An 8,295-nucleotide genomic window follows, 5' to 3' on the forward strand; every position below is an offset into this window, starting at 1 on the left:
ATGGTGGTCAGGCCCATTTCTATGCACTCCCAGCCAGACCAGTTACTATTGCTTTAGATGCTGTGATTACGGGTATTGTCTTAGTCTGCCACAGAGATGCCTCTGTATTATTTGACCCTGGTTCCACTTTTTCATATGTGTCATCATATTTTGCTCATTATTTGGATACGCCCCATGAGTCTCTTATTTAGTATGTTCATGTATCTACTCCGGTGGGCGATACTATTGTTGTGGACCACGTATATCGATCGTGTGTGATAAATATTGGGGGTTTGGATACCCGATTGGACCTCTTGTTGCTTAGTATGGTTGATTTTGATGTGATATTGGGCATAGATTGGTTATCTCTGTGTCGTGCTATTTTAGACTGTCATGCTAAGACAGTGACGTTGGCAATGCCGGGAGCGCCATGGATTGAGTGACGAGGTTTAATGGATTATGTACCTAGTAAGGTGATTTCTTACTTGAAGGCCCAGCGGATGGTTGGGAAGGGTTTTCTTTCTTATTTTTCCTTTGTGAGGGATGTCAGTGTAGAGACTCGTAGTATCGATTCAGTTCCGATAGTGAAGGACTTCCCATATATGTTTCCTGCAGACCTGTCGGGCATGCCACCGTATAGGGATATTGACTTTGGTATTGATTTGGTGTCGGGCACTAAGCCCATTTCTATTCCATCGTGTCATATGGCACCGACGGAGTTGAAGGAGCAGCTTTAGGAACTCCTTGATAAGGGGTTTATTCGGCCTAGTGTGTCACCAAGGGGTGCGCCTGGCCTATTTGTGAAGAAGAAGAAGGATGGCACAATGAGCATGTGCATTAATTAAAGGTAGTTTAACAATGTTACAATCAAGAACAAGTATCCTTTGCCTCGTATTGATGATTTATTTGACCAGCTTCAGGGAGCGAGAGTGTTCTCCAAGATTGATATCCGGTCAGGGTATGACCAGTTGAAGATCAGGGATTCGGACATCCTTAAGATAGCTTTCAGGACCCGATATGGTCATTATGAGTTCCTTGTGATGTTTTTTGGGCTGACCAATGCCCCAGCAGTGTTCATGCATTTGATGAACATCGTGTTTTGACCTTATCTCGACTCATTTGTTATTTTATCCATTGATGATATTCTGGTATACTCACATAGTCAGGAGGAGCACGCTGAGCATTTGAGAGTTGTATTGCAGCGGTTGAGGGAGGAGAAGTTTTATGCAAAGTTCTCCAATTGATAGTTTTGGCTCAGTTCAGTGTTGTTCCTGGGGCACATGGTGTCCAGTGAGGGTATTCAGGTTGATCCAAAAAAGATAGAGGTAGTTCAGAGTTGGCCCAGACCGTCCTCGACCACAGAGATTCGTATTTTTCTTGGTTTGGCGGGTTATTACCGTCAGTTCATTCAAGGATTTTCATCTATTGAATCACCCTTAACTAAGTTGACTCAAAAGGGTGCTCCTTTCAGGTGGTCAGATGAGTATGAGGCGAGATTTCAGAAGCTCAAGACTGCCTTGACCACAGCTCCAGTGTTATGTTCATATACATTATATTGTGATGCTTTTAGAGTTGGTATTGGGTGTGTATTAATGCATAAGGGTAGAGTGATTGCTTATGCTTCTCGTCAGTTGAAGCCCCATGAGAAGAGCTACCTTGTTCATGATTTGGAGTTGGCCGCTATTGTTCACGCGTTGAAGATTTGGAGGCATTATCTCTATGTGTGTCTTGTGAGGTATTTACTGATCATCATAGCCTCCAGCACTTGTTCAAATAGAAGGATCTCAATTTTGAGGCAGCGGAGATGGTTGGAGCTGCTAAAGGACTATAGTATTACTATCTAGTATCATCCGGGAAAGGCCAATGTGGTGGTTGATGCCTTGAGTAGGAAGGCGGTGAGTATAGGTAGTTTGGCATTTATTCCTGTTGGGGAGAGACCTCTTGCAGTTGATGTCTAGGCCTTGGCCAATTGGTTTGTGAGGTTTGATATTTCGGAGCCCAGTCGGATCTTAGCTTGTGTGGTTTCTCGGTCTTCCTTATTTGGTCGTATCAGAGAGCGGCAATATGATGATCCTTATTTGCTTGTCCTCAAGGACAGATTTCAGCACAACGATGCCAAAGATGTAACTATTGGTGATGACGAGGTATTGAGGATGTACGGCTGGATATGTATGTCCAATATAGATGGGCTTCGGGAGTTGATTCTTGAGGAGTCCCATAGCTCGCGGTATTCCATCCATCCGGGTGCTGCGAAGATGTACCAGGATTTGAGATAGCACTATTGGTGGAGGAGAATGAAGAAGGATATAGTGAGATTTGTAGCTCGGTGTCCCAATTGTTAGCAGGTGAAATATGAGCATCAGAAACCGGGTGGCTTATTTCAGCAGATGGATATTCCAGAGTGGAAGTGGGAGCGGATCACCATGGATTTCGTAGTTGGACTCCTACGAACTTTGAGGAAGTTCGATGCTATTTGGATGATTGTGGATCGGCTGACCAAGTCCACTTCATTCATTCCTATGTGTACTACCTATTCTTCAAAGTGGTTAGTTGAGATTTATATTCGAGAGATTGTTCACCTGCATGGTGTCCCAGTTTCCATCATTTCAGATAGAGGTACTTAGTTTACATTGTAGTTTTGGAGGGCCATGAAACGAGAGTTGGGTACTCAGGTTGAGTTGAGCACACTTTTTCACCCTCAGACGGATGGGCAGTCTGAGCACACTATTCAGATATTGGAGGACATGTTGCTCACTTGTGTCATTTATTTTAGGGGTTCATGGGACTAGTTTCTACCGCTCGTGGAGTTTTCTTACAACAATAGTTATCAGTCGAGTATTCAGATGGCTCCATATGAGGCTTTATATGGGAAACAGTGTAGATCTCCAGTAGGGTGGTTCGAGCTGGGCGAGTCTAGGCTTTTGGGTACAGACTTGGTACGGGATGCTTTGGACAAGGTGAAAATGATTCAAGAGCGGCTTCGTACAGTGCAGTCAAGACAAAAGAGTTATACTGACAGAAAGGTTCGTGATGTATCATACATGGTCGGGGAGAAGGTTCTACTGAAGGTTTCACCCATGAAGGGTGTTATGAGATTTGGGAAGAAGGGCAAGTTGAACCCTCGGTTAATTGGGACTTTTGAGGTGCTTCGGAGGATTGGGAAGGTGGCTATGAGCTCGCTTTGCCACCTAGGTTGTCAGGGGTGCATCCGGTATTTCATGTTTCTATGCTCCAGAAGTATATAGGTGATCCGTCTCATGTTTTGGATTTTAGCATGGTTCAGTTAGTGGTGATTTGACTTATGACGTGGAGCAAGTGGCTATTTTGGAGCGGCAGGTCCGAAAGTTGAGATCAAAGGATATAGCTTCAGTAAAAGTGCAGTGAAAAGGTCGGCTCGTGGAGGAGGCTACTTGGGAGACCGAGTGGGAGATGCGGAGCAGATATCCACACCTGTTTGAGGCTTAAGGTATGTTTCTAGACTTGTTCGAGGACGAACGTTTATTTAAGGGGGGAGAATGTAACGACCAGGCGGATCATTTCATGAGTTATAGCCCTGTTTTCCCCATTTCTGCTTCTTTATGTGTTTTTCAGCTGTATTTTATGGTATCGAGTTGGTTGGTTCGGATTCGGAGTGATTTTGGAGAGAAATGAGAAACTTAGTCTCCTATTTTGAAGTTAAGTTGGAAAAAGTCAACCAAATATTGAATTATGAGTAAATGATCTCGGATGTGAATTCTGATGGTTCGGTTAGCTCTGTTAGGTAATTTTGGACTTAGAAGCGCGTTCGGAATATAATTTTGAGGTCCATGGTAGAATTAGGCTTGAATTGGCAAAATTGTAAATTTGGTGTTTCTCGGCCAGTAGTGGAAATTTCGATATCGGGTCGGAATGAAATTTTGGAAATTGGAGTAGGTCCGTAGTGTCATTTTTGACGTGTGTGCAAAGTTTCAGCTCATTCGGACGAGGTTTGATAGGTTTTGACATCGTTTGCGGAATTCAAAAGACTAGAGGTTCTTAGGCTAGATCTGACGGTGATTTGGTATTTTGATGTTGTTGGGAGTGTTTTGAAAGTTCGAATAAGTTTGAATAATGGTATATGACGTGTTGGTTTTTTTTGGTTGATGTCCCAAGGGCCTCGGGATGAATTCGAATGGTTAACTGAAGGCTTGGAAATTGGTTTGGGCAGCTGAAGCTGCTGCTTCTGTCATTTCCACACCTGCGGATTGGGGACCGCAGGTGTGAGGTCCACAAAAGCGAAATTTGGATCGCAGAAGCGGAGAAGGACTGCAGAGCAGAAGTTGGACCGCATCTGCGAGCCCGCAGGTGTGAGGCCTGGGGCGCATGTGCGGAAGCTGGGCATTTAAGCGAAATGTGCAGATGCAGCGTTTGGACCGCAGGTGCGTGAATTTGGCCACAGATGCGGAAGTGCTGGGCAGAATGTATAAAAAGGCCCCTTCGCTATGTTTGGTCATTCTTCACTATTTTTCATCCGGATTTGGAGCTTTTGGGAGCAATTTGAAGAGGGATTCAAGGGGCTTTTCACTGAGGTGAGTAACTTGAGCCCTAATACTCGTGATTATGGTCGTTTTCTATGGTTTAATCATGTAATTAGTGGTGATTAATGGTGAAATGAGGGGTTAGGGCTTGGGATTTTGGAGAGTTTTGATTGAGGGTTTGAGGGGTCAAATGGAGTCGGATTTTGATAGATCTTGTATGTATGGACTGGTGAGTGGAAGGAGTTTCTAATTTTGCAGTTTTTGTCGGATTCCGAGACGTGAGCCCTGGGGCCAGGTTTGGGTGAATTTCGGGATTTTTGTTTGAATTGATAGTTTTTTGTTTGGAATTGATTCCTTGGCCAATATTGATTGAGTTGTATTGCTTTTAGTTAGATTCAGGACATTTGTAGGCCGATTCCAGAGGCAAAGGCATAGCGGAGTAGGATTTAACTTAGTTTGATGTAAGTAACACTTCCAAACTTGGTTCTGAGGGTTTGAAACCCCGAACTATGTGTTATATAATTAAATATTGAGGTGATGCAAATGCTAAGTGACTGGTGTGTGGACGTGCACCGTGAGAATTGTGGCCTGGTTCATTTCATGGCACCGCTTAGTGACTCTTTCTTGTTGATATCTGTGTTATGATTATATGATTAAGGAAATGAACTGTGAATCATGTTAATTATCATGTTAGGGCTTCATGCCAATGCTGTTGAGACCCGAGTGGCCGTTTTTTGTTGTCATCTCATTAGTTTCATTGATATTCTATACTTAGTCTTGTTTATGCATATCATATCATGTCTCAGTCTCGGTTGTTGTTATTTGGCACATCATATCACTGTTTTGAGCTAGTTTTATGGCATTGTGAGCCCGTGTGTGTGAGATTGGAGAGTGATGACTGAGTGAGGCCGAGAGCTTGATTATGAGTGACAGTTATGGGATCGGGTTGCACGCCGCAGTAGATTATTGATTATGCCTTCATTGGCTTGTTATAGTACTTGGGCTGAAAGGAGCCCCTTCGGAGTCTACACACACCCAGTGAGCGTGGATAAAATTATTGAGGGATGGATTTCCCTGAACGTGGATTTGTCCGAAGTATTGATACTTGGAGATGGATTTCTCCTCAGGGTTGGATTACCCTTGTTCCTCGGCACCAGTTGACTTGAAGTCAGTGTTGTATATATTCCAGGATGGATTTCTCTGGGCCGGATGTCCATATGCGATACCGAATGGTTGAGCACTTGAGAGTGGGAGCACACGGTGCATTTTCATACATTTCTGGCATTGACCATGTAGAGATTTGCTGAGCTTTATACTTCACATTGTTCGGATTGGTATTTTGCTTTACTATTGAGTTGAATAATTTAAATTGCCAGCATGCCTACTTTACTGTACAATTTAAATGTGTTATAATTGCTGAGGTTTAGTTTGTCACTACTTATCAGTACATAGTTTGGACTTGTTACTTACTGAGTTGGTTTACTCACGTTACCCCCTGCACCTTGTGCGCAGATCCATGTATCTCAGGTCACAGTAACGGCTGTTGACTATTCTAGTCGCGGATTATCACCGGAGATAGCGAGGTAGCTGCCTGGCGACCGCGGTCCCGCCTTTCTCCTTCTTTATCTTCCTTCTAGTATACTTTGGATACTTTCAGACTATTTTGGTCTTGTTATGTTTCGGAACAATTGTAGTATTGCTCATGACTTAGTGACACCCGAGGTCGGGCTTTTATTTTCGTATTTTGGTTTTGACTTTATATCTTTTATGGAATTTCAGTTGAAAAAGGTTGTTATTTAAGTTTTAAATGAAATGTTAAACTACTTTGAAAATGTGTCGGCTGGCCTAGTTTCATGATAGGCGCCATCACGACCGGGTTGGTTTTGGGGTCGTGACAAAACCAAAGGGTCGTTGTTGGTGAGCGAGTGAAAACCACCCCTTGTTCGTTGTTGGTGAGCGAGTGAAAACCAACCTTGTAATCGTTGGTGGTGAACGTTGATAATCACACAAGTTGTACTTAACCCAAATTACAAAGAGCTGAAGAGATAACACCCTTGCAACCCAAGGAAACTAGATTATGATACCACATTGGTTCCGAACCAGTATAAAATTTCTGGTGTCATTTATTTTATTGCTCTCCTATTTTATTATAGACCTTTACTGTTTGTTGTAAGTAGTACTTATTTAAATTGAAGTACTAACAATTTTGGTACAAATTGTCTCCGCATTAGTCGACTAGGTCTGAAAAGTAATCGACTAGAAATTTAAAAAGGCTACAATTTACCTTCTCCTTGAACTTTCAAACTTATGATCAATTTATATAGTTTTCAACTAAAGATTGCAGAGAGATGGCAATTAAATATAAAAAAATGCAGTTTAAAAAAAATCTCATATTTGATATGCTCTTCCTTTATAAAAGGTGATCATGTCTACTTATGACAAATAAATTCTAGATGTAAGTTTCTTAAAGCACAATAAAGCGAGTAAAACATAGAACGAGTATCAACTAAGTAATTAAGCAAGTATAAAAAAGAAAACGAAATAATGACCTCCATCCCGACGCTAAAAGAAAATTACATACTTTATGGTAGAGACGGATCTAGAATTTCGAGAAGTTGGGTGCACCATTTTAGGATGGAGAAATCGAGTAAACTCCAGCATGTAGGAAATTAAAAGTTGGGAGTTAATTGTTTTAGTGATTTAAAGAATGAAAAGAAAAGTTACGTTAGAAAAAATAGAAAGAAAGAAATATTTAAGAAAAAAAAGTAAACAAAAAATTTGGTAGGGGTCTAGGGAATTCAATCCCTTAATCTTAGGCTGCTGGAAATAAGGGCCAAAACTAGGGGTGTTCAAACCGAAAAATCAAATCAAGCCGATTAAAAAAACTCAACTAAATTTGGTATTGAGTAAAAATCCGAATCAAACTGAAATATAAATATATAATTTTTATATATACTTTAAAGATTTTATATAGAATTTTCTCTAAAAAATATCTAGAAATATTTTAGATCCTCTCATGGGATGTAATATTTAATAGAATTATGAAATGCATTTATTTTTATTTACTTTAAATAATAGGTTGTATCACTTTTTTATCAAGTGTTATTGAATGCGTCAATCATCTCTATGTCCTTCTATATTCATATGTCAAGATTTCTTATATCTTTTTGGAATTTGAAAGGGTAGTTAAATAGTTTAAGATTAAAGAACATATCATTATTTAAGTATCATATTGATTTGTATGTTTAATTGTTAAATTCAGTTAACCTTGAAAGTGTACATTAATGAATATTATTAGACGAATAAGAAAAATAATTATTATGTGTTACTAAAAAAATATCTCCAATAAGAAGATTTTAATAAATCACATGTTTGTCAATTTTTTAAATTTTTACTTGACATATATTCACTTATCAAAATTTTATTTATACCTTTAATAAAGTAAGATTAAAATAATATTCATGTAACAAAAAAAAATCCAAGAAACCTGAAACCCCGACAAAACCGAACCAATCCAAACTGATATAGTTGGTTTGGTTTGGTTTTGAAAACCAACTCGATTCATGTATACCCCTAGTTAAAATTAGTGAACCACTTCACCTCTTTTGACCGCGGGTTCCATCAAATATGTATACGTATTTTTGCCAAATTATGTACATCATATATAGACTTTAACTCGAGAATCACGGGTTTACGTGAACCACACTTTATAATGGATCCGCCCCTGCTTTATGGTGCATTTGCAAATCCCGATATATCAATGAAAATGAAGCACAAAAAAGGTCCTTCCCATGGCGAGATTGACTCTTGTCGTAGTGAA

This window comes from Nicotiana tabacum, chromosome 21 (genome assembly GCF_000715075.1).
Source record: "Nicotiana tabacum cultivar K326 chromosome 21, ASM71507v2, whole genome shotgun sequence".
Lineage (NCBI taxonomy): Eukaryota > Viridiplantae > Streptophyta > Magnoliopsida > Solanales > Solanaceae > Nicotiana > Nicotiana tabacum.